Consider the following 27,800-nt stretch of genomic DNA (forward strand, 5'->3'; position numbering starts at 1 on the left):
ATATGTCACTACGCTTCCCTGGCTGGGAGTGGCTGGGACACCCTGCAGTCCCTGTGGGATCGTGCTGGGCTGGGCAGTGCCAGATGTGGGCTCCAGCTCCACACAATCCCTGTGTGAGACTCCACAGGATCTCCATATGAATCACATGGATGCCACTCGCAGGTTGCTGCCGCCCTTCTCCCAAGGGCACGGGTTCCAGATGGATTTTGTGTTGCTTGAAGGCCCACGGGGTGAGGGAAGGAGGTGATGTGCCTTCTCCAAAGCTGTTGGAGGAGCTGAGCACTTGCCAAAAGCAGAGTGGAGAGAGCTACTCTGGATGAATCCTTGCTGAGGGGCTGAAGTGTGAGAGCCAAGGCACTAATGCCTTGTAAATTGGTTCAGTGACTTTTACTCATTTATTACACTCCCTTTATTACACCCCAGGCTCAGGCTGCCAGTCCTGCTCTTGCTGCCAAACGCTGTGCAAGTGCAGATGGTTTAAGAGTACCACTGCCATCCCCCCTGCATTGTCCCTGTGCTGCAGTAGGCATTGTGCCTCTTTAGCCACTGAGTGGATGTGAGAACTCCTAATGGCTTGGAAACCAGTCAGGATGGATTTCTGCCCCCAGCCTGTTGAAAGCCAGCCATCTGTGTGCAGGCTACAGCAGCCAGGCTTTGCTTTTATTTAAACTCTGCAGGCTCTGATGTCTCCTCTGCAGTGAGGTTGCTCTCATTTGAGCTGGTTTGAATTTAGCCTTTGCAGTGGAATGTGGAATATAAAAGTTTCAGGCTTTCCCTAGAACTGATACAATAGCATTTGATTCTTAATGCTCTGTTTATAATTGCACAAATAACATTCTAGCTTTCAAGCACAGGGGCGGTGCAAATCAGATGGAAATCTGAGTATTTGGGTTTGGGTATTGTCATTTGGAATTTTGGCATGAGGATGGACCCTGCAAATAGTCAGGGAAATCAGTCACAGGCCTTGGAGGGTTTAGTCTATAAAATGCCAGATTTCAGTGACTGATCTTTGCAGTGCAGTGGAAAAATAATTTTTAATCTTGTGTTTACCTGTGAATTGCTCAGTCTGAGGCGTGGGGCTGCTCCCCCCCATCCACACACCAGCACTTCTGGGCTGTGAGGGTCTCACTGCAGCTGTGCAAACTGAGGGAGTAATACGGGATGAAAAATGGATAATAAATAATGAAAAACTTCAAGCTTTAGGAATTAATGTTTCCTACTGAAATATATCTGCCCTGGACTGTTTTCTTTTGCTGATATTTCATCTTGACCATACAAATGGTTACACTGTGCCCATCCCTGTGCACTTTTACAGAGATTAAAAAGAATAAGATCTGGTTCTTAACAACCAAAAAGAATCTCGAAGGAGAGAATATGTATATTTAAAGGCACAATGGAAAATTTAATGCACTTAAATCCTTGCTTTGACTTCTCAGGATTAACATTAATTTTTGAAATTCAGAGAAAAGGAAAATGATTGAGCTTGCTAGTTTGCAAGGATTGTGCATGAACAGCTCTGTAAGGATCTGTCTTCCTGTCTGCTCCTGAAAAAGTATGTAGCAAAATTAACTTATTCTATAAAGATATATTTACAATAAACAAGAGGAAAGAGAAATGTTCCTGAAATACTTCAAGCAGATTTTCAGCCATTTTGTCTTGTCTCCAGTTCAATGCACCAGAAAATGACACTGATTTAACTTTAATAATCTGTTTTGAAGAGAAAGCATAATTTTAAAACTCTTGCTTTTCAACACCCCCCCCCCTCCTTTTTATGTATTATTTGCACACCGAGTGCAATATTTTTAAATGGGCTTTGAGTATCTATGAAATAAAAGGGCTGGTAATTAATATTATTTATACTGCAGAATAACTCAGAGCCTTCTCTGAAGGGCTCCTGAGGTTATAGCAGAGCAATAGAACCTGAATCCAAGCGGATGGGGCAGTGCAGCCAGAGCAGCTCTGACCCAGACCTTGGGCCTGCCCTTTCCTAAAACCCAGGTTCTGTGGCTGTTCCTGTGCTCTGAAGCACAGGAATCCCTGTGAACATGAGGATGTGGATTTTGGTCTGAAATAGCCGGGTATTGGTGCTCTTTGTCCTCAAAGCAGGGTAGGGTAGTGCAGGCTCTTTCAGCTGGAAGGGTTCTGCAGTGATTGTCTTGCCTTTGGGTCCTGCAAGGCTGGGCTAAGAGCTCATTAGAAAAACTTTCTTAAGACACTTCCAGTGTTTCCTGTCCGTTTTCAGATGACAAAGGAAGGGGCTCTCTTGAAGGGTTTTGTTGTTTCCTCTTGTGACCTTGGCCGGCAGCTGCAGGTGCACGGCAGCACAATGAGAAATGCCTTCTACGTGCTTCCTTCACATCTTCAGAGAGGCTGGCTTAGGGGAGGTGGGGCGAAAAAGGAGACATTCCCAATCATCCCTGGGGGGTGGTATCACAGCCTGCACAGAGCAGATCAGAGCAGAAGAGGTCTGAAATGTGAGCATTAAACTCGAGCCCATTTTAAAATGGCAGAGGATGCTGTGAATCAACAGCCTGGAATGTGCTGTTGGCTGGGGGATGCTCTTTGGTGGCTCTTCCAGCTGGGTGCGGGGAGAAAATCCAGAGGTGTGGGCCTGGAGAGAGAGTTTCAGTGGAGTGGGAGTGAGCCTGGCTGCCTGGGATTTCACTGTCTAGAAGATGCCCAGCAAGGGATGGCTTTTCTGGTGCTAAAATAGAGGAGCACATCTGTGTGTGTTTGTTTCACAAGCACTCTCTGCCTGTCCCAGCAAAGATTTTCTGTCCTGTCTTACCTGGAGGAAAAAAAAAATATTGCTATTGTTACAAAAAGGAGAAATTTTTTCACAGTCCCATTGAGACTAACAGGATGGGTACCCAATGGCTGCATTTGTGGTATGAGATATTTAATACACTACAGGAAGGTTTGTAACAAAGTGAGGTTTCTTATGATAAATCACTTTATTGGAGCAGACTTGATCTCTGATTATTACACGCACGCAAATATAAACAGCTTTCACCAAGGCTGTAAACAACTGTTGTGCAAAAACTTGCATTTTGCAATTATAATTATTATTGATAATAAAAAAAATAATAATTGGACACATAATTGTACTTCTTTAGTGGTAATTGACCAGTGCAGGTGGCTTGAGTTATATGTAAATTATTATTATTATTATTATTATTATTATTATTATTATTATTATTACTATTATCATTATTATTATTATTTTCTTTCCCTTTTTAAATTACTACTACTAGCAGTAGTATTAGTATTAGTATTAGTATTATTTGACAACCTAGAAGTAGAGGAAAATGAAGAGCAACTGTAGCCACAGAGTCAGACTATTCAGTAAGGGCTGAACGCATCACAAATCAGGCCACTGAGAAATTCCAGGTTTTGTTTTGACTTTGCAGAGCAAGAGACCAGCGAGCCCATGACAAATTGAGCCTGCTCTGTCGTGTGCCCTTTTCATGCAGATGCTCAAATAGAGTTTGCATCATAAATCGACCGTTTGTGGAACAAAAAGAATTCAGTGGTGGGACAAAAAGAATTCAGTGGTGGGACAATTTTTGCTTCATTCTGCTGCTGCTGGAGGCTCAGAGAGCGTCTGGCTCCTGCACAGGCTGTGCCTGTCAGGAGGAGCACTACATGGTGGCTGCATGCAGCTCTATTGATAAGGCGTAGCCAAGAGCCTGGGGGGCTGCCGAGGTTCCTTGGCTGCTGGTGGTGTGACATGCTGGTTTGGAGGGAACTGCTGGGATTAAGCAGGTGGTGAAGGTTGGATGATTGCAGATACTCCTGTCGCAAAGGTGAGAATTTGTTTTTTCTGTTCTGTTTGGGGATTCTCTTCTTACCCCGTCATTTTTCAGCCAGTACACTGCATTTCCTCCTTCTCCTGCTCCTCCTGCAGCTCCTCCTGCAGCTCCTCAGGTTTTACTCTTGCCCTGTTTCCCCCTGTGGCACCTCCAGGTTGCTCTGTTCTGCAGAACTGTGCCCTCAAACCTCTGCAGGGCAGGAGGGAGCAACCCCTGCCACGGGACCAAGGAATCTCCAGTGATTGAATCCAGCCTTCCTGCTTTCCTGACTTTCCCCAGCCACAATAAATACAGCCTACTCAGTGCCAAAAATATTTCCTGAAGGGATATGCATGCCAAAAGCCTCCTGGCTGAAGGGTAGTGTAGGATCTGGTCCTGGTGCTCTGTGTTTCAGGGCTGAACCACCTCTTTTCAGCTGCACCTCATCTACAAAGGTGCAGGGCCAGAAATTATGGTGGGACCTGCTGGGATCATTGCTGAGGAAGTTTATTGGGATGTCCAGGATGGAACAGGGCCCTGTGTGCTGATCATTGTGCAAATGAAATCTTCAGGCCAGCCTTGGCCTATGAAGGGCTCATTTCTTCACTCCTGCAAGGCATTGTAGGCAATAGGCAACATTTTTATCAATTTACCCTGATGTAGCTTAATTAAGTTTTAAAAGTGATTTTTTGTTAAATTCTGTGACTGAGTACTGCTGAAAGGGTTATCAAGCAGTGGAACTGAGGAGCTGGAGCTCAGGCTGGAGAAAAGGAGGCTCAGGGGGGACCTTGTGGCTCTGCACAACTCCCTGACAGGAGGGGACAGCCAGGGGGGGTCGGGCTCTGCTCCCAGGGAACAGGGACAGGAGGAGAGGGAACGGCCTCAGGCCGGGCCAGGGGAGGCTCAGGGTGGAATCAGGAGGAATTTCTGCATGGAAAGGGTGGTCAGGCCTTGGCAGGGGCTGCCCAGGGAGGTTTGGAGTGCCCATCCCTGGAGGAGTCCAAGGAAGGGCTGGACGTGGCACTCAGAGCTCTGGGCTGGGGACAAGGTGGGGATGGGGCACAGCTGGGACTGGATGGGCTGGAGAGGCTTCTCCAACCTAATGATTCTGGGATTCTGAACAGGCTGCTCAGGCCAGAGCTGGAGCCCCCATCCCTGGAGGAATTAACAGCACTGTGGATGTGGCTCTTGGGGACATGGTGGTCTTGGCAGTGCTGGGGGAATGGTTGGGCTTGATGGTCTCAGGCATTCTCCAACCCAAACAATTCTATGATTCTGTGAAACAAATCTGTCTGTGAATAGCTCAAATATTATTTCCTATTGATTTTCTTACTGATTTCCTGTGTTTTGTGGATCATATTCCTTCAAGGATGGCTTAGATTTTTCATTTTGGATCCTGGTGTGTGAAACAGAATTTTATGACAATACAGCTTACTGTGTGCCCCACGGTGGGAAGAATCATCCCATTTCCTTTAATAGTATTGCTGGAATGAGTCAGGTAATCTGACTTCTGGCTTTACTCTTGGAGGTTGATATGACTTGGAAGGGTATCTTTTGAAAGTAGTAAGAACTACAATGGTGATTTTAAAGGCTTTTATTATCACTTAAAATCAACTGCTGCCTTCATTTTCTGGAAAGCAAAAGCTGACTTCTGGTTTTAATTGGATTGGTAACATTTTGCTGTGTGCATTATGTAGTGTGAGCTGCTTTCTGTTGTATAAATGATTCAAACACACAAAGAACTTAATCAGCAGTCAAAGCAAGAAAAACACACTGGGGATGCTGCTGAGGTGTGTTCAGTGCTGGCCTCCCCAGCCCCTCAGGGGTGTTGTGTGTTCTTGTGTCGTATGCTGCTTCCTCCGTCCTTCTCTGCTTGTGGGGATGTGCAGGGCCAAAGGATCTCTGAAACTCGGGAGAGCAAAGTGGGGAACACCCCAAATGCATTTGGGAGTGGGGTTCTCTGTTCCCTGCTGGCCTCTCTGTCACTGTGACTGTCCTCCCCACGATGACACTGGTTTGGCACTGGTGGTGCTGGGCAGGTCCGGTGTCCCAGCTAGGATTTCCCATGGCATTTGTTGCCTGTGCTCACTTATTGGATTAATGATTTTATGTCTTGTCCCCTCTCCTTTGTCACAAGTGGAGATTTTTACTGAAGAGAAAATGACCAGCTCATTTCTCAGCACTCTGCAGACATTCAGTGAAACCCACCTATCATGGTGAAGGGACACACACAGCCTGGGTGGCACTAATGCCCTCAGGCACACTTTGAATAGAATAATAGGTGGGAAAGAGAACTTTTTTTCTATCTGAATGCAGTAGTTCTGGTATGTTTTGACCCATCTATGCTTCTGTTGAAAGGATTTCCGTTGCATAACAAAGCTTGGGGCAGGAAGCACATTGTGTTTGGACGTTGCTGAAAAAAGGTATAGATTGTGGTAGAATGGCAAACTTGTACCTTTACAGTGGGCTTTTCTCTTTTGGGATTGTTGGGTGTTTTTTCCATGCCTCAGAAACTGGATATTGGAGAAACAAAGAAAAATGCAAGGAAAGGGAGAAAATTATTTTTCTGTGTTAGTGTAGCATTTTAATCCTGATGCATTTTAGAAATAGGAGATCTTGGAGGAGATCCAAGATACCCTTTGCTGTGTATATCAGCTTCCTCCAACAGATAAGGGTTGTGTCTCCCCTTGACCGCCTCTGAAGCCCCCTCCTGAGGAGCTGTTGCCTCAAGATATGGTAATCACCCTGCGTGCTGATAGGACTTCAGTGGGCACTCCCCTTCTGCCTGGTTAGTGTCTCCTCTGTGACAGTGACATATGTCTGTCTTCATTGCCGTATTTAATGACAGCTTAAAAATGGTCAGCATTGGCCCATAAAAATCAGTGATGGTAGATTAAATAACAGATTATGTAGGTTAGTGATCCATGAAAATCAACAGCAGCAGAAAAATTTAATCTCTAGGGGTTAATTTTTTTCTATGCCAGTAGTTCAACAACGTTTTTAGGTCTGAATTCAAAAAGCATTCTGTGATTTTTGTTGGGTATTAACAACCTGAGTTCTAAACAATGGGTTTGTTTATGTGCACACAGTGCAGTAGTGACTACCCCTAGAGATGAAAACCCCGTGCCCTGGGCTTCGTGACCTGTCCGAAACTCACAGCTGGACTCACAAGAGCCAAATCTTCGATGACCAGGGCATTTCTAGTGAGAATGTATTTCTGCACTGCGCAAAGGTAGAGCATGTTAATAATTTAATCTGTTTTTAAGAGGGGATTTCCTCAGTTTTTACATTTACTTCGTCTTGGGAGTAGTTTTGTTATCCGATGTGCATTTTTTACATCCTTATTCCTTTTGGTTGTAATGTGAGAAGTAAATGGTGAGACGTATCTTATAAAGACGTGCACAACTCTAGTTGCAAAGAAAGCTGGTCTTGTTTTCTAAAAGATCTTCTTTGGCACTAATTTGGGAGAGCCAAGAGGATGAGTATAGATACAGAGAGTATAAACGGAGAAAAGTCATTGTGTATTAAAAGTCACGTGAAAAACACAATAGTTTCTGTCTATGGTGTTGTGTTCATTGTGTAGACAACACCAATCCAGGCTGGCCGTGGAGCAGTTTTCTTTCCTGATGCCTCCCCTCAGCAAAGATGAAAGAAAACTTTGAAATTTTTGGGCCATGTTCCAGATTAATATGAGTAAATCTTAATGCAGGATAACAGCTGGAACATCAGTTGAGATTCCAGAGAGTTTGAGAGGGAGGTGCAATGAGCTGCTTGATACAAAGTTTTGGGCTTGATAAGAGAGGTTTTTGTGCATTTCTCTGGAGTCTTCCCCAGTCCTACCCCAGGCCTGCTTTCAGCAGAGTTTTCCCTTTCACACATGCTGTTTTGTGCTGAGCAGCTCTCATTCCAGTGCTTAAAAAATGTACCCCACCTAGTGTGATGAATGAATCAGCTTTAAAGAAGGAGGAAAAACACATTGAATCCATCACCGGGCAGGATCTCCTGGGAAGCAGGAGTTCAGAAAGGATGCAAGAATGTGACCTGAAAGCCAAAGTAATCCCAAACACACTTTTTTAACCTTGAGAGGATAATATTTAAGGTTGCTTGGTGGATGGTTATCTGTGGCCAGAGGCGACTGAATTTTTGAGCAGTGGCCATGAAAGTTGTTATTGGGGGAGGTCAGTACTAAAGACTGAAACGAAGGCTGCAGCTTCAGTCCTGAAAACTTCCCCAGGGCACACAGCCTAAAGCAGATCATGGTAAACCTGGATGTTTTCATGGGTAATCTTTAGAGGGTTTCTAATAGGAATGATCAAATGGCCAAGGATGTTTGTAATGGATTGAGGAGCTTTTCCCTCATTCTGGGAGGCTGGAGAGCAACACGCAGTGCCCCAGGAAAAAGGGGTTTCAAGCACATGAGCCATGTGGCATCTGCTAAACCTGCACTGGTGACCTGTTCAATGAATTAAGGGACAACAGGGCATGTGGAACTTGAGCTGTTGCCTTTCCATGGAAAGGAGGCTGTTTTGGCAATTGGGGTTTTCCTTGGTGAACTAAGAGAGCTTGGGGCTGACCTCCCCGGAACATCCAGAAGCTCAGTTGCAATTCAGGCATCACACTGTGGGAAATAAATATGTACCTTTGCCCAACATTAGGCTTGCTTAATGTGAAAAGGAGAAAGCACCGTTACAGTACAAAATGTTGTGCAGTCAGAATTATATTAAAAAAAATTAAAATAATCCATCAGGAGGTATCCCAGTAAAGGCATCATGTTTTACTCTTTCTAGAGCCACGTTCTAGTACCTTGACTAATTTTGAGCAGCCTCATTACAGGTCCCATGTAGCTGTGACTGTTCAGGAACCTCAAGAAATAATTTTCCATTGGAGAAATTGCATGGCCCAGCCCCAAAATGCTCTTTGCTGGTGTTAACATAAAGCTCTGATGGTCTGGATTGGTGACTGCTAAATCACTGTAGCTCTGTCATCTTTACTGATGGATTTACTATTAATGTGACAGTTAAATGACACATTAAATATTATAGCCATTATTTAATCTCCTTTTAAAATATAGTCTGGCTTATTAAGGGTAATTTTACTGCAGCCAGACTTGTGTAACACATGATGCCAATATAAATGGCTCTACTGCAGGTGAAACAGGACTCTTAGTGAGGTCAAGATGTATAAAGTTTAGCTAGCTGTCAGTTTTTATGGATCTGCTCTGAAATACTCATGCCCTCGGAAAGGCAGCCCTTCAAGAGAGAACAGAATTTACTGCTTTTAAAAAACTGTTATCAGAATATGGCAATGCTATCCTTAATTCGGGGGACTTGAGAATCTGAAAATGAAAACGTGGTGGGTTTGCAAAGGTATGAACAGTTATATTGCTGGTAGGAAATCAAATGGATGTAATAGGACACTTATCCCCAGAAATAATAACAACCCCCACAACAACAGCACTGCTAAAGAAACAGTTTTGCACAGGACAGAGGATAGTTGTTATCACAAATGTTATTTCAGTTCTAAGAAGGAATAAGTACATCTCAAACCCATCAAATTTTGTGTAGTTTGGTGTGACAACTCTGACATTAATTCTTGGCCTCTTTTAGCGATGTCACCACTGTAACTCCTAAATACATGTAAATACACCAAGAGCTTTTGTCTCACAATGCAATAAGGAAGTAGATAAATAGTAACAGTCTTGAAATTTCCATTTGGGCTGAGAACAGCTCAATATTGACCGCAAAGGGGCTTGGGGAGGACCAGACTGAAAGACCAGAGAATGAGGTATTTTAATGTTTCTGAAAGAGCCTGAATTTGTATGTTTGGTTGAAATTAAGGAAATCAAATAAGTCCAGATCTTTGTGCCTAAAAGGAAAATTAAATTAAGTTAAAGAAATTAATTTGACAAAAATGTTTTTCTGAAGTGAATTCCATGACAAAAATTAGAAAAGCTGTAGTTGCTTATGTCTTTAAAAAACCAAGTCTACATTTTGTGCAGTGGCTCTTTGCCTCAATCAGTTATTCCATTTTGAGGTCAGGCTGCTTTTACATTATCATCACCTCTAAAATATAATGTGAAATACAGACAGTCATAAATTGCCTCTTGTAGCACGAGAAATAAAAATGTAATGGATTCCTGTTGGATTATGAACGGCTGTGCTAGGAAGACCTTCATAATTTTGTGGCTTTACCACATATGAATTATAGGCATGATCTCTCACCAGCAGGATGCATATAAATATCTGTAATGATTGTGCATTCATTTATGTGTTCTCCATTATGCTTGTAATGTGTCCGAGGGTAGAAATTATGGCCTGCAGCTGACAGCAGAGTTCAGCAGGAAAATATTCCTAATGTTTGTGCCACAGTGACTTGTGCTGGAAGGCGAAGCCTTTCAATGACATCTTGCACCCTCTTTGGAGGGCTACCCTGCCCTTGAAGGGGCTGTGGGCATGGGCAGAGACCCTGCTGCTGTGCTCAGGTGGAAGTGCAGCTGTGAGGGTGGATGAGCAGGCAGCACTCACTGATCTGCTGACCCCACCAGTGCCAACAACTTGAGGATGTTTAAAGAACGTGGTGACACTTCCCATCACTTTGGCTTTTCCATTTGGGTTTCATGGCTTTTAGGCAGAAGCAAGTGATTACTGAGTCTGAAAAGTGATAAATTAACAAAATTAAAAGGTTTCCCAAGTAGAAGCTTGACCCCCCCCTGCTCCCTCTGGGCTGTTTGTAGTTCACTCTTTGCTGGGAGCTGATGCCCAGTGAGCACTAGCAGGGCTTTGCTGGGGCTCACGCTGTTCCTGTGGGCAGCTTGAGGCTGCTGAAGTGTTTCAGTGGACCTGGGGGGGAGATTTGTGATGTTTATGAGCTTGTCAGTGCTTTGGGAATGTCACCTGGTGTAATTCAAGCATGGCAGTGTCCCTGTAGCTGCCAGTGCTAACAGAGACCACCAAAATGTGACACAGCTGGAGCCTCTCAACCTCATAATTTTGACACATCCCGTCGCTCCTCTTATGACCTAATTTAGGGAAGATATGATTGCCTCTCCTGTGCTTCCTTCATGTGGAAGCTCAACGGTTCCTGCCATGTGTGCTACAACTGCTGACCAAAATACAGGAGCCTCTTCTTTGCTTTCCCCTCTTCCTCTGTGCATCTAATTGTCACCAGCTTTGGGTATTTTAGCTGTGTTACCTCAAGAGGACACAACACTCAACAAACAGGATTAAAAACAATTTCTTAAAACTGCCCCATCTAAGAAAAAATATCCCCCCCAAAGAGAAGCAGGAAATGGGGCTCCAGCCATGCCTGGGCTTGCTGGGATCTTCCTCAATGGTTGCAGACCCAGGTTCTCCCATGCTGGCTGCTGAGTTCTGGCAGTTCTTTCTGCTCCAAATGAACCACACCTTTTCTGCAAGATGACAAGAGGAGTTTCTGGGGCCAACATCACAGGACCATCGGGTTTTCAGCGTGATTCCTGCTCTTGTTTAGTGAGCTTCCCTTTAAAGGCCTCAGTGTTTTTGGAGCCACTGAGAGATCTGGTTAAATAACAGTGAAGAATGTGTTGTATTTCTAGTCCATGAAAGGTTTGTTCCAATATGGAAATCTTGAATTAATCTAGTTGTAAGCACATAGAGATGTTCCTATTGGGCCTACAAGAGCCATGGAACAGTGGGCACTGCTGGTCTGGAGACTCAAGGCAACTTGGGACTCTCTCAAATGGCGGCTGCTGTTTTACTCCAAGTTCTTCATCCAGCCTCCACTGTCTGAGGATTTATTTTAATGCAGTTACCCATGGAGTTATTTAAAAGCACTTTCTGCTGCAAATCTCCCTGAAAAGATTCTGCAAGTGCTACACTTAATTATTTCAAAGAATGGAAATGACCTTTAATATGTTCTCCTGCATTAACCTTCTTGCCTGTAGTAAATAAGATGGTGTAAAGTATCATTTTCATGTACTAGGCATTGCATTAAGCAAAGAGATAAATGAATATTTCTACAGGTTGTACTATATAAGTCTGTTACAGAAGGTTGCTGCTCTAGTAATCTGGATAATGCTTTTTCCTTACTTTTGTGCATGTTACTGGCAATTGTCTGGATCATCAAGCTGCATGTCCTCCTCAGCTAAGATGGGCAATGATTTATTGCTGCTACTGACAATAAAAATTATTATCAGGAGTTGATGGGAGGGATTGTGAACCACAATTTGATTGTAACTCTGTTTTTTTTTAAATATTTTAAATATGCTGCTGTTATTTTGACTCTTGGACAAAATACGACTTTTTATATTTGAGATCAAGTATAATCTTAGTTTTAGAGAAAGAGGTATAAAGGAGTTTTTAAAATGTTTTCTCCAAAGGCAATTCCATCTCAACAATTTCTCCATTTGAATTTCCAACCATTACAAGTCATGACATTTCGGTTCTTCACCGGAGAGAACCATAACCTTCAACTCATTTAGCAATTTTAATTCATGTCATTAATCCGACCTTCTTAAAAAATATAGAAATGCTTTAATACTTCATCTACTTATTTTTTCCCTCCTGGAATGATTACTGTTTATATTACAGCTGAGACCAGATGACAGGCTTTGGAAAGCTGTCCCTGTCCCTGGGGATGGGTGGGCACAACAGATGTGGTTGTGGAGTGCTCAACAGGTTCCTGCTGAGCACTCCAGGATGGCTGTGTCTGCTGCCTGGAACCTGCCCAGTTCCCTGAATTGCACAGGACAGCCCGCAGGGACCTGGGCTGTGCCGTGTTCAGGGGTGAGCCTTTGAGTGCAGGGATTAAGCAGCTGCAGGCGCAGTTTTCAGCTTAAAACCCAGGAGCTGTGAGTAAAATGGGCTGGCCATAGGCTCATCAGTCACTGCCACAGTTAAAAAAGTCTGTAGTTGTACAGCCATCCATCCATCCATCCATCCATCCATCCATCCATCCATCCATCCCTCCCCCCATCCATCAGTCCCTCTATCCATCCCTCCATCTATCCCTCCCCCATTCATCCATCCCTCCCTCCACCTCTCCATCCCTCCCTTCATCCATCAATACCTCCATCCATGCATTCATCCATCCATCCATCCATCCATCCATCCCTTCATCCATCAATCCCTCCATCCCTCCATCCATCCCTTCATCCATCCCTTCATCCATCCATCCATCCATCCATCCATCCATCCATCCATCCATCCATCCATCCACCCATCCATCCCTCCATCCATGTGGCTGCACCAACAGTGTCCTCCCAAAGCCCAGGGTACAGAGCTCCTGGAATCTGTGTCCTTCAGGATGCTGCAGTGATGGTGGAGCCATCCCATCTCATCCTCAAGGCCTCCCTAAACAACCCCAGTTAACTCTGTGGCTGATTCATTGAGAAATCCCTCTGGGGTGCTGGTTCCCACAGCTGCTATGCGGAAGTGAGCAGCCCCATGTTCCCACAGAGGGCTCGGTGTGTTCCACCTCTCAGATGAGGAACTGCTCCCCCAGAACTTTTGGTGAGGTGCTAAAGTAGGGCAAGCAAGGCAGAACTTGGAGCTGGAGTTCCCCCTTGTCAGGATCACTCAAGTCAATCACTTCCTCAGCCTGGGAAAACACCACTAGCCCTTGGTAAGGGTCAGTTAAATGGTCATGAGCGATTGGAGTGAGTGTTATTTTGTGTGAACACACTTGTTAGTATTTTTAGTCATGAATTTAAGTGCATGCGAATCCATCTAATGCATTAAATTGATAGTTTTTGGAGTCTGGATTTCAGAAATAACTCTGTCATGGAAATTAAATGGTATTCAGAGTTTTCCTCTACTGTAGCTATAACTAAAGAATTTTTTAAACTATCACTGTCATCCTCCTATTAGCTAAAAACACCCAGACCAAAACCCAACAAGATAATAAGTATTCTAAGGACCTTAATTCTCCCTAAGTACCTTCTAATTCTACGTACCTTAGAAGTAAGATAGAACTCCATGTAAGTAAATACTTTCTGAAACCTCTGCTAAATGTTATCAAGTTAAAAATTGAGAAATAAAGCTGTCAATGCAGTAATCTTGATTGCAAAATTATGTAGTCCTTGCTGGTTTAAATGCTGGGGATTTGCTGTCTACCTTGCATTTTGGAGTTGAAAGATTCACTTCTTTCCTTTTCTCTCCAGCTTTCAAGGAAGTTCATAATTTCTTTAAAACTTTGCTGCTTCCTTTTTTGTGCCACTCAAAATAAAGCGTAGCTTTCAGCTGGTAGAAATACTGAGAGAAAATCAGGCATAATTTAGTTTTTAGAAGAAATTGAGGTAATGCTTATTAATTTTGACCCTTTAAGATTTTTTGGATAGTTTGCTCGACAGAATTTCATAGCTGAAGTATCTGAAAGGGATAGTAACATTTCCATGTGGGCAATCAGATTATGAATTTGAATGACTATTTCAGCTCCTTTCAAAGTAGCCTTGCATTGTGTCAGGTTGCACATATTGCAAATAAATTGTCAGAAAGTGAGTAAAAGTATTGTTCTTGTTGGCCATGGGATGTGGAGGCCTGTTCTAGTTCACTGATTTGCATTTTATTTCTTACAAGATCTAACCTGTTTTAACTGTATTTAGCCCCTGGAGTTTGTCTTGATCTGTTTAAGCACTCCAGGAATGTCAGGGCGATGTTCTGCCTGCAGGTAAAATATCTGGAGTTGATCTACTGTCCTCACTGTGAGGAATATCTTCAGTTTGTTCTGCCCAGTGACCCTGAACAAAAGCAGAGCAGCTGAGTGTGAAATCTCTTTGCGTTCTCATCAGGACCTCACGGTCTTTCTTCTCCAGGCAGCATTGAAACACCTCACGCTCAACATCTTCTGTGTACTTCTTAAATATGTCACAGCTTTATTTTGAGAGAAGGAATCAGGGACAATTTTCCTTGAATTTGCCTCGGGCCTGTTTCCAATTAGAAAATCGAGATGGGGTAAGGATTTAATCTGGGTGCTAAATCAAAAGCAGTTTGTACCTAGAAGTTGTGCAAGGGGAGAAACAAAGCACCTATCTAACTCTGATGGAGGCACTGAAAATCTCCAGAGCAGGATGAGCACGAGGAATGGCCTTGTTTCCCTAAGTAACTCACGGGGAAAGGCTTAAGTTGTGATTGATGAGAGACCTGAGGAACACTAACAGGATCAGTCAGCTGGCATTTTGTGATGCTGAGAGCAGTTGCTGAGACAGCCCAGGAGTACACCCCAGGGAGGCTGGCTCTGGGTGGAAGTGTGCTTTCATCCTGCATAATTCAGCCATGGCCTTGGTGCTTTCATTTCAGAGCCCTGAAAAGGAACACTTTGTGCTTCTCCCATCGATGCTCACGTTGGTGCAAATGGCATGAGACAGTGGGAGCGAAACAAGAGAGCAGACGTTTGCCACTCCTTTGAAAAAGGAACCCTTAACCTGCCCTCTGAGCTTCATTTAGCAGAGAATTCCTTAAAGAACTATCCAGAACGTGCCAGAAAGAAGAAAAATAACAACCAAGACCCAATCTGCTCATCTGCAGAAGCAATTTAATTACACTTTTGTTTTGTTTATGTAATTTCCTTCTTCCTCCCCTCCTGTCAGACCCTGTTCTCATCAAGGGATGCCTGCAAGGAAAAGATGTGAATAGGATACAGCTGAAATCTTCTGAGCTCTTGGGACTTGGTAGGGAATGCAAACCCTGATCCAAAGCCTCCTGATGTCCTTGCTGCCGGACTTCCCTCCAGCTCTTTGGGAGGAGGGAAGGAAGGTGCTCAGGAGGGCACAGAACCAGGGCAGAGGCAGTGAGTGAGCCTGGCTGCACTGCCCTGTGTGCTCCAAGAGAGGGGCAGCCAGCCCAGGGCAGGTAAATTCACCCACCTTTAGAGATTCCCTGGCCAAGAAAATATAACTCCTGCTTGTTCTGCCACTGCTGGCTGGTGAAGAAAGTGGCCACAGCTCAGGGCAGTGGAGATGTCTATTTGGGCCAGATCCAGCTGTGACTCCCTGAGAAAAAGAGACCTCCAAAACCGCCCTGATCTTGGATTGCAGAGTTACCAGAGGGTTGCTCAAGGTAAATTAACTTCATAATTTGATAACTGCTTTAATTAGTTTTCTAATTGTACTTATACATCCTTTTCTCCTATTCCTAAAACAATGAAGATGTTTCTGTGTCCAGGATGTGATGCTAAGGCTGGGCAGAGGATGTGATATTTGGACATGTTCTGCTGCTCACTTACCCCAATCCTATTTGCTTTTCCTTCCCTTTCAAACAAGCCTATTCTCTAGGTGGTTGTACCCAAGCACAGCCTTTGCTCCTCTCGTGTCTGATGCCAAAGCACTTCTCAGGTAGTCCTGGCTTTCCTGTTGCAGTTACTCAGCTCACCTGCAAAGCCTGACACAGTCTCCAGCTCTGATCATTACCAATCTTCCCTTCTCACATCATCCACACTGTTTTCCTGGCTCTTTATCCAACCCATATTTATACTCAATGGCCATGAACTTTACTTATAAAGTGATCTCAAAATCAGGCAGGTTATCATGAAAACTAAAGCTGTTTTTATCCATCTCCTTGCTCCCCAGCACTTGCCTTATCTGCAAGTAAAAAAGGTATCCTGCAAAAAGTAAAAAAAGTGTCCTGACCTTGAGTAAAATATTCGTGAAAATCTGTAGTTAGCTCAGGCAAAATGAGCTCGTTCTTCCTTCAGGGAACTTCCCAGAAACGGCAGAAGTGTTGAGCTTGAAACGCTCACACCAAATATGTCCCTCTGAAGTGCCATAACTGGTTAAGACTTGACGAGGTTTCCACTGCAGCTGATGCTCTGCAGTCCCAAGTGTCTCCATGGGCGGCCTCTGCCCAGGCTGTGGCCAAAGGATTTTCCCCAGGCTCAGGATCTGTGTGTGCTCCCATTTCTCTGTGGCTCAGCAGAGCTGTTTTGCTGTGTTCATGTGTCAGCTCTGGCAGCTAGATGTGTTTCTGTTTGCCAGCTAGGCACTGCTATCCTTCTGCAGTGTATTTAAATTCTGTGTACCAAGGAGCACAAAGGGAAATCTGTTGATAGGTTTGTTAATTGTGGGTATATAATGGTATCTTTTGGAGAACAGCACCTGGCCAGGCTGGAATGTGCTGCCAGTTGGCACTTTGGGGATACCTTAAAGTCAGGACAAAAGCTCTCTGTGATGCAGCTGTTCACACCACTCTCACTGTGCAGGGCACAGAAGAGGCTCTCTGCAGCATCTGAAGGGCGAGCGAAGGGGAAGTAGCCTTGATTGTATTACACAGGGAAGAGAAGAGGAGATGAAACACAGGCTGGTGCCCCGTTTGTAAAATAAAGGTTCCAATTACACAAGGTGCTGCTGCATCTGTGCCTCCCTGACAGCTGTGAGGAGAATGAAAGCCACAGCTCTCGTTACATTAAGATATTAATAATTAATTCTTACTTGGAATTCTGCATGCTTGGGCACTGTACAGAAGACTGGTTTGGGTTAAGGCTGAAATTTTAGGGCCACCTTTCCCTCCTAACTGTCAAAGGACACAAGTACTCAGAGCCCAAGGGTCTGTCTCCAGTGATGGGTGCAGAGAGATCCAACAGGCTCAGGGACAGAGAGTGACACGAGGGCCAGCTGGGGAATGGGTGTGGGACCCTCCTGAGCCAGTGTGGGCTGCTTTGCTCTTGGTGGGGACACGAAGGGGACAGGTAAAGCTGCTGGTGTGGCAGCAGTTCCTGCCTGACAGCTGGGGCTGGAGGTCACCTGAACCCCCAGGAGCTCTGTAGCTTGGCTGATCACTTGTGCCATTCCCCCGTGGAATTTTCTGAGCAAAAAGGGAAACTGGGCCTGGGTTGTTGCTTTGAGGAAGAGCATCCAAGGCTCGGTGTTTCTGAGGATTGTTTTGGGAAATGAGCTGCACCTAAAAGAAAATATTTCTTCAGCTGAGATGGGGGCTAACACGGGCCTCTGAGGTGCTGGCTGGGATCAGTGGGATGTAGGGTTTGGCCTGGCAGCCTGATTGTCCCGGGGCAGGATTGCGAGCTGAGTGTGGGCTGAGCCCCCTCCCAGCTCTGCTCCTGCCCTTGGTGTGATCTGGGGCCTGAACCTGCTGCTGGCCCTTCCCACCCCAAGGTGAGCATGGGGCTGCTGAGTGTCCCCCAAAATGAACTCCTGCACAGCCCAACGTGGGGCTGCTGAGTGTCCCCCAAAAAGAACTCCTGCACAGCCCAACGTGGGGCTGCTGAGTGTCCCCCAAAAAGAACTCCTGCACATCCCAACATGGGGCTGCTGAGTGTCCCCCAAAAAGAACTCCTGCACACCCCAACGTGGGGCTGCTGAGTGTCCCCCAAAAAGAACTCCTGCACACCCCAACGTGGGGCTGCTGAGTGTCCTCCAAAAGGAACTCCTGCACACCCCAACGTGGGGCTGCTGAGTGTCCCCCAAAAAGAACTCCTGCACATCCCAACATGGGGCTGCTGAGTGTCCCCCAAAAAGAACTCCTGCACACCCCAACGTGGGGCTGCTGAGTGTCCCCCAAAAGGAACTCCTGCACAGCCCAACGTGGGGCTGCTGAGTGTCCCCCAAAAAGAACTCCTGCACAGCCCAACGTGGGGCTGCTGAGTATCCCCCAAAAAGAACTCCTGCACAGCCCAACGTGGGGCTGCTGAGTGTCCCCCAAAAAGAACTCCTGCACAGCCCAGTGTGACCCAGCCATGTGTTACCTGCAGTGCTGGAGGTGGAGCAGAGCCAGGAGTGGCTGCTGCCTTCTGCATGGAGAATAGCTCTCTCATTTCACTGCCAGCCTAGCTCAGCAGAGCCTGCCTGGCTTTGAGGAATGCCTTTATTAGTTGGCTGTGATCTGTTGGCAAATTAGGCCGCGCCAAATGTGCCTGCAGCCTCCTGCTGTGAGGAGGATGCTCCTCAGATCCTCAGCACACCTTGGAGATGTTTGCACATTACTGAGTGTTTGCAGTCTATTTGTCCTGCCTTTGATCATGTCCTTGCAGAGTGTATTCTACTTGCATGCCCTTCCCTCTCTCAGCATTGATCCTTTTTATAGTCTTTTCTAACAACTTGTGTTTCAATTCTCTTACAGCTCTCTAATTAGTGTTCTTTTCTTCCAGTGCTGAGGCAAAGCCCGGGTCTGTTGTACGGGCTGATATTGTGGCTCAACACACACTACCTGAAACGTGGATGTGAGCATTATGTAGTGCATTATATGAACCGCTTGTTAAATTTGGCATTTTATGCATGGTTATGGGGAGTGCAGCAATACAGTAAAAGGGATATCTGGAAGGCATTTTTTGATGCCTCAGATTTCAATCACACAAACTGAATTTGCTTATTTGTCATAGAAGGGGATAAAATTAGACTTGATGTTAAACTATAAATGAAGGGAAAATGAATTTTAGGTTAGGTGTATCCCCCCAGCTGGCAAAAATCTATTGGCCTGTGAAGGCTTTGCTCTGCTGGCTGTGCCACAGAGAAGGTGTGATCTGCCCATGGCTCTGTCACAAGCCGTCTCTGCATTTTTGGGCACACCTCCTGCCTGGGCTGGCTCCCGTGCCTGCTGCCAGCAACAGAGTGGCCGTGTGCTGTGCTTGCCAGAGATTTACAATGAATACACCAAATATCTCCCCTCAAGCTGTGCTAGGAGACTGTGTGTGTTTAGACACATGCTGGATAATAGCACACCATCCCATGCATGCTTCCAAGTTCTGCAAAATACCCCCTCAGCTTCCATTTCTTTTCCTGGAGAAGTTACCAGATGCTTTGTTATTGTTTTGCAAAGCAGGCTGCATATTGCCCATATGTTTTCCCCCTTGTTTTTCAGGAGACAAACTAAACGTTAGTGCCTGTTTCAAGTACTCATCAAATATTTTAGATGGGTTGGGAGTGAGAAAAAGAGCTTTTCAGAGCATGGTGCAGGCAGAAAATCTGTGCAGTGGGGCATCCTGGCCACGGCAGGCTGGAGTGGGGCTCCTGGGTGGCACAGGCTTGAAGGGAAAGGATTAATAACCTTCATACTCCTGCAAGAAAGGGAATATTTCAGGGTGATAGCCAAGCCTCCTGGCAAGAGGTTTTTGATCCTTTAATCTCCTTTTTGAAGAAAAGGAGATGAGTTTCTTCCACTGGGACTGGGAGAGCTGTCAGCAGCCAGAGGAGGTGCAGGAGCAAGGGGGAGGCTGGGGCAGGCTGGAAGTCTTAAAGCCACGCAAGAAAGGGAGAGAGGCTGTTCTCTGGGGCTGCTGGAGCACAGGGGGATTGAGGTGAACGACACTTAATTACAGGTCTTTGTTTTATGTTCTGCTGCTTGACAGAGGCCTCTTTAAGGGCATAAAGCTATAGCTGCACATTCTGTAAAAATGGGAATTCTGGGATGAAGGCACCATTCAGATAGTGCAGCTATTCAGGTGAGTTTAGGTCTACCCAGAAAACGAAGACATGTCTGGAAGTGAATGTTTATAAATTATGTACATATCCCAGAGTAAATATTAGTCAGAACCGGGGGATAGATTCCTGTGAATAGTGCCTTACTTCCCAAGTATTCCCTTAGGTGCTGATGCAGCTGTGCTGATATTTAGGGATCTGAAGGAATTTGGATGGAAACTGGCAGATACCCGTGTTTTGCTTTGTTGAATTTTCAGGAAGAAATTACTGTTTCAAAGTTTCTGATAAATAGTTTGCTGTGTAAAACTCAGTCAAATGGTGCATAACTCAAAACATTTCCCCGTCATCAAAGTCCCCAGTAATTTCTACACTATTTCATCTTGATTTTGTAAATGGCTTTTTGTTAAACTGCTTTGGGGAAGGGGGACAACTTTGCCATTTTTAATATGTCTTTTTGCACTTCTTCATCTCATGCAATGCTGTAATAAAAAGTTTGCCTAGCAACCAATGGATTATGGAAAAGCTTATTAATGTCACTTATTGACACAACCTTGACAATTCAGCTGTCAAAAGGTTGACATTTCAATGGGTGGAGAGTGCAAGAGATTATTAATAGTGTAATTTCTGACGTGTTTCATGTCAGAGTGGAAATAGCAATTGCTTAGGAGCAGAATCTTGACTGCTCTGAGATCAGCTGAAAGGCCCAGAAGGAAGCAGAGACCACAGGTTGGTTGTAGGTACTTTAAGTCCCTGATTTGCTGTCAAGGGAGAGAAAGGCTCATCCAGAGTGGGGTTTCTTTGGAGAAAAGACTGTTCTAGGAGAAAGCTGGAAGTGTTCCTGATACCTCACAGGGATCTATAGTTGGGAGGGAAAAGGTCTGTGATCTGGTGGCTTCTCTGCCTTCAGAAGCTTCCAGACATTTCTGTTTGTGGCCAGATTGAGAAAGGAATGAGTTTTCTCCAGAATACTTCCTTAGCAATGCTCCACGACTCTGGCTCCAGCTATCTGTGCCATTTTACTCTAAAGTGCCATAGATTTTTATTGCACTTGAACTCTACTCTGACCACTACCTACTGCTTTGCAGATGGCAGCACAACCATCCGTATGAAGTCACCCCTGCTTTGGTTCCAGGCACACTCAGTGTCCCTGTGGAAGGTGAGCTCTGGTGTCACTCCATGGCCACAGCTGGTTTTCCACTGGCAGAAACTGCTGTGATTGGCACTGTGCCTCTGTGACCTCCCTCCTGTAGCTGCTGGAAAAGTCTCCTGCTCCAGCTGGAGACAAATGAGACAGGAATATGAAAATGAGGAGCCATGTTCTGGCACTGAATTTCTGGGAGCAGGAGCAGTGAACAGAATGCAGCTCGGAGGAGGTCCCCATCACTGAGGCTCTGCTTCTGCTCTGTGGGGGGAATAAAGCTGATGGAAATTCTGGCTGCTCAGACTGGCGGGCTCTGCTCTGTCTCTCCTGCCTGGGGGAGGCCTGCAGTTGGAGCTGTGATAAATGCTCTGGATGTTTTATTGTGGTGTTCCCGCCCAGCCATGCCTGTTACCCGCTCTGGTTACCGGGGCCTTTGGCAGCCCAGCCCTGGGAGCAGCTGTGGGTTCACCAGGGCCAGCCAGAGCCCAAACCTGCAGCGCTGGGCTCCTCCTGCGTGTCCGTGAGTCGGGGTGCTCAGGACTGGACGGCCTCAGCACACCTGTGTCAGTCAGCCCCTGAGCCTGGTCTGGTGCTCTCCTGGAGTCAATGCTAATCAGCTGTGACTTGGAGAATTAGGTGTAAAAATAGAGCTTTGTGGTGGCTGTGCTGGGCAGGTCTGCAAGGGAAGTTGCACACATGCCAGGACAGTGCACACACTGTAAATCTCTGCCCTCCATTGCATATAAAATTAATTACAAGCTACTAAGACTTTACAAGCAAGTGAATCTGATTCACCCACATCATAACTTGCATGAAAATAATGCCTGTACTTCAACAGATGAGCATATAAATGAAAATGTTAAAAATAAAATTACTTTATTTCATCCTTAATTTGTGGTGGTTCAAGGCAATAACTGTCATAGACAAATTAATATGCTTTATTAGGAAATCAACATGTTGGAGATGTAGCCTAATCTGTTCTGCAAGGGAATCATGCCAGCATGTAATGACAATACATAATGTATACAATTCCTATTGACTTTTTTCTGCTTAGCAGCTTGAATGAGTAGTAGCTTCTAAACTGGTGAGTGCAGAAGTCTTGCAGAACTCCTGAAGTCTTTTAATCTAAGAGACAGCAGGTTGGAAAACATAGAATTACTAAAGCATAGTAACAATTTTTAGCTGAACAGGAAAATGCCACAGGGCTGTTAATTATTAAAGACGCCGAAAGTGTTATTTACATGCCTGGTCATGAATTTCTTCTACGTGCATACAATACACCTCTCAGTGTCTCACAAATCAGGAGATCCTGGTTCTTCCCAATTATCCACAGCTTGTTAGGCCTTCAAACATTGCACAATAAACACAGGAAGCTCCATTTCACAAATAACTAAATGTGAATTAGTCAATTAAAGCTGTGGTCCTGCTCTGCAGTCCATGGATCTCTTCTGTGTAATGCTGTAAGATGCTTTAAAGTCCTGTTTTGCACATGTATTTTAAAAAATGCTACTCCTGATTGCTGCTCTGCACAGTTGAAATAGCTTTCTTAACTAAAGGTGGAGAAAATTGATTAGAACAGCTAGACTGTGGTTAAAGAAATAGTCATAAGTTCCCTGTTAATCGATGAACAATTCTGTATAGCAGTAATGAATTCCGATATTTTTCCCTGTATTTAAAGCGTCTGGCAACAGGCCAGAGGTACTGAGGCTATGGGTTAGAGTCTGTTTTGGAAACAGCAAACAGGATTTTAACTGCATGATACCAATTGACTTCCAGCGTTTACAAAAAAATGGATTAATGGCCTCAGCTCTGAGGGAATTAGTAATCCTTCCCTCTACTCTCTCAGTGCACTAACAGTGGGTTTGCAGTGTTGGCTGGGTTTGATCACTGGCCTTCTGCAGGAGGGATAGGTGAGGGATAAAATGCAAAGCAGGCAAGAGTTGCATCCCCCAGAGGTGTTTTATGAGCTCCTGAAAGGGGCAGTGCAATTCCCTGTGCTGAGTACCCGTGTCACTCTTTGATAAAGACGTGTCTGTACACTTTGTCTGGCAGGGCCCGGAGTGTCTTCCGTGGAAAACCTCTCGGAAAGCAACGCAAGAATGGAATAATTCCCTACATTTTGTGCTTGTGTGTACATAAGTAGGGGTAAAAAGGCAGCACCCTCTGCCATTTGGGCAGCAAATGTCCCATGTCCCACCTGCTCTGTGCTGCCACTGCCTGACACCTCACACGAACAGTCCTGTCCCTGACCCATGTGAGTGCCTGGCTTACGCTGTACAGCAAATTGTAGTTTTCCTGTGGTTTTCTACGGCCATTTTTCCATTTCTTTGGAGCTGTTTGGTGAGCCTGCCGGTGCCTGGCTGGGGTTTCGTGGCAGCCACGTCACCTCCTCTGCTGGCCACGAGTTCCCAGCGGTGACAGCCCCGGGACTGCGTGGGGCTGCTGTGGCCCCTGGGCTGCCCCTCCCCGGGGACTGCTTCAAACAGATGGTGACAGCACTGGGGAGTGCAAACACCCCAAATATCCCCATTCACCCCCTGGTCCTTCCCCTCTCTGCCTGGGAGTACGGAGCGAAAACTGGCGCCGGGAAAAGCGCTGGAATCAGCTTCACAAAACCCCCCTGCTCCTTTGGTCTGGTTTTCAGTGGAAGGAAATATCTGCATTTCAGAAGGAAATGGAGAAGACTCCTCTCTTTTTGTGTGGCCAAGTGGAGCTGCAGAATTTTGCAGAGCTCTTTGATGAAGAAAGAGTGCAAGACAGCCATCTGGTCCCTGCCCATCAGCATTCACAGCCCTCCCAGCAATTTGCATTCTTCGTTTGCCGCCGAGTGAGTGCTGTTTCCAAGACACAGGGGAGTCTAGAGAGACTTGTGAAGAGACCATTTTATTCCTTGTGATACCATTTATTAGGGAGATAATTAAAAATTCACCACAAATGTGCCTTAATTAATACATCAAGATGAGAATGTAAAGCCCTTAGGGTGGAAGAAGAAACTTCACCTTTAAATATAAAATGTACCTTACTTGCTTTAAAGTAGACCTTCGAGAATGGCAGTTTTACTTATCTAAGCTTTTTGGAAAGTTGAAATCTCTTTGTAACAGTTAGATAATGGTTTCAGCTGCTTTTTTTTGTAGGCAAGGAAATAACAGCACGTACTGAAGTGGAATACTGGTATTTTCATACCTGGGAAATTATCTGTTTTATGCTTTTGGTAGATACATTATCTGAGTAATTGTGGGAGAAATTCAGGCCTTGTGTGTAATATAAAACACCAAATAGAGCTTTTAAGGAGAAAAATGCTTTTCAAACTTTGTTTTCTGGAGATTGGAGAAAAGGGAAAATTCTTAAACAGGTGCCTTATATGTAACAGGCCGTATTATTCAGAAAAATCACAACAGTGTTATAAATTCATTCCACAAGTTATTTCTCTCAGGATCTTACTCAGTACCTCCGCATTTAATGTGTGTCTCCTAAGGTTGGCTGCTGTGCTCTTTGGGTTTTATTGAAACTGTGTTGACATTAAACCCACCTAAATACTGAACACAAACTGCCTGGGAAACACAAACAGAACAGGATGCCTTTGCTGTGCCTGGCACAGACAACAGAACGTTCTCTTGGGGTTTGTGGGTGCCTGAGAGAAATCTCTGGGGATTAAATGGGCTGAGCCTGCCCTGGCCATGCCCGAGCACTTGGATGGAGGTGCTCTGCTCTGGGCTCTGGGCTCTGGGCTGACCCTGCTGCCTCAGGGAACACGGGCAACAAAGATCCTCCCAGAAACTGGAGTAGAACAGTAAATTTGTGGCCTTGGTTCTATTCAATGCTAACTAGACAGTGCCCTTAAAGAGTGACACTTTTGTGGAATCCTGCACTTTACTTTTAATCAAGAGGCAAAGTAATTTGAACCTAAAGGGAAAATTGCCCATTGTGTTTGGGCTTTTTTTTTTTTAATATATATATATATATATATATATATAAATTCTGGTTGGAGTTGACAGAGCATGAAGGAAAAATAAAACAACTCAGAATGAAAGGAAGTGTCAGATACTATGAGAAGTTAGTTCACCCATCTGAACATCTGTCCGCTGTGCACCCCAGAGCTCCTGAGGCTCTGTGCACTGCTGAGGTGATGGGACTTTGGAAGTTAAAGCAGCTTGAAGAGGTATCAACTTCCCTTCAATTTCTCCATCTTCAAAGAGGAAGGAACTAGAGGAAAAGTTAGCTTCATGGAAGAGCTGTTATATAGAACTTTTGGGGAGAGAAAGACTTTTTTGGATATCTTAAATTCATAAAACAGTGTGTTAGAAGCAACATCAAGGATCATCTGGTCCAGCTTTTCATGGCAAAAGCCAACCGTGGGGATCAAATTATATTAGACATGGCTGGTTTATGCAAAGGAAGATTAAGGCATTGAATATATTTTGCTTTTCTGTACTTGTGAAGCTTGGACAGGAGCACTCTTTGCTGGGTTAGGAACTGGCTGCATGGCCAGGCCCAGAGAGTGGTGGTGGAGATTCTGCATCCAACTGGGGACAGTCACCAGTGGTGTCCCTCAGGGGTCTGTGCTGGGGCCAGCTCTGGTCAATATTCTTATTGATGACACTGATGAGGGCATTGATTCTTTCATTAGTAAATTGGCAGATGACACTAAGTTGGGAGCATGTGTTGATCTCTTGGAAGGTAGGAGGGCTCTTCAGAGGGACCTGGACAGGCTGGATGGATGGGCAGAGTCCAATGACATGAAGTTTAACGAGTCCAAGTGCCAAGTCCTGCACGTTTGCCACATCAACCCCCTGCAGCGCTACAGACTGGGGACACCGTGACTGGACAGTGCCCAGGCAGAAAGGGACCTGGGGGTGCTGGTGACAGCAGCTGAACATGAGCCAGCAGTGTGCCCAGGTGGCCAGGAAGGCCAATGGCTCCTGGCCTGGATCAGGAATGGCGTGGCCAGCAGGAGCAGGGAGGTCATTCTTCCCCTGTACCTGGCACTGGTGAGGCCACGCCTTGAGTGCTGTGTCCAGTTCCGGGCCCTCAGTTTAGGAAGGACAACGAGACACTTGAACACATCCAAAGGAGGCAACAAGGCTGGAGAGGGGCTTGGAACACCAACCCTGTGAGGAGCAGCTGAGGGAGCTGGGGTTGTTTAGCCTGGAGAAAAGGAGACTCAGGGGTGACCTTCTCACTCCCTACAACTCCCTGAAAGGTGGCTGTAGTCAGGTAGGGGTCGGTCTCTTCTCCCAGACAACAACTGACAGAACAAGAGGACTCAGCCTTAAGCTGTGCCAGGGGAAGTTTAGGTCAGATGTTACAAAAAAATTCTTCACTGAAAGAGTGACTGCACGCTGGAGTCATCTGCCCAGGGGGTGGTGGAGTCGCCAACCCTGGATGTGTTTAAAAAAATTGGATGTGGCACTCGGTGCCATGGTTATTTGAAGTGTTAGGGCATGAGTTGGACTCGATCTTAAAGGTCTCTTCCAACCTTGTGATTCTGTGATTCCATACTGGACTACTAGATAGTAAAATTTTAGAGAGACTGAGAAAGTTATGGTTGTAGAAGCAAACAGAGAAGAGAGCAGATAAACTGAAGGGACTTTTGGGTTTTATGTGTGGCTTTGTCATATATGTGTAAAAACCAAAGGGCATTAACACCTATTGCAGATATAAACCTGTATTTTAGTACTGACTGGGTAGTACAGGTACAGGTAGGTGTGTGAACTTTTCTTTAGGCTTTTCCTGCACTTAGCTTGGCCTCCAACTCTTGGGAATTGAACTGTTAGCAAATAGGGCAGCCTTCTGTTCTTCACAGCGTAACCAGTTCAGGACCATATGGAATAGTTTGATTGCAACGACTTCATTACTCCTGCCCTCAGTGTTTCCAATAATTTACCTCTATTCTCTGAAATTTCACTCTGGTTTGAATGATCTCAAGTCTTAAAGACTGAACTCCAGTTGAATATTTCAGGGCCGATATTAAACAGTCAACACAAAGAATGCTGTAAAGCTGCGGTGCACACAGCCTTAGCAGCAGGTAAAGTTCTATTCAGCCGGAGCATTGAAAATGTTCTTTATTCCTGCAGACTGATGTGGGCTTGGCCATAAGTTTTAATGCAGGATTCTTGGTAGCCCAGGATAAGTGGTTTTTTTTTTTTTTTTTTTTTTTTTTTTTTTTTTTTTTTTTTGCCTTTCTCAGTTTTATTTTGCTAGAACTGGACTCCAAGCATAAACTGGTGCATCATTTCTTCTTTAGATATGTATTTGGCAGCTACTGGAGAGGGCTTTTAACCTCCATCTGTTATCAACTCCTACCTCCAGGCTTTGGGTGTGTTTTATTTAAAGGTGTGTCTAAATGTTTAGCCTTCAGAATACTTATTTTTTTTGTTCCCTGTTATGCATTATTCTGGTAATAAAAAATTGTATTTATGTCAGCAAAGTTTGATTTCTACCTCAGTACTGATATAAAGTTTGTTCTTTTGTGACACCAGTAATTGGTCTGCAAATCACTGTTGTGATGTAATTCCTAACAGAAGGGGAG

This window comes from Chamaea fasciata, unplaced genomic scaffold (genome assembly GCF_029207755.1).
Source record: "Chamaea fasciata isolate MVZ Bird 193981 ecotype frontalis unplaced genomic scaffold, bChaFas1.0.hap1 SCAF_12, whole genome shotgun sequence".
Lineage (NCBI taxonomy): Eukaryota > Metazoa > Chordata > Aves > Passeriformes > Sylviidae > Chamaea > Chamaea fasciata.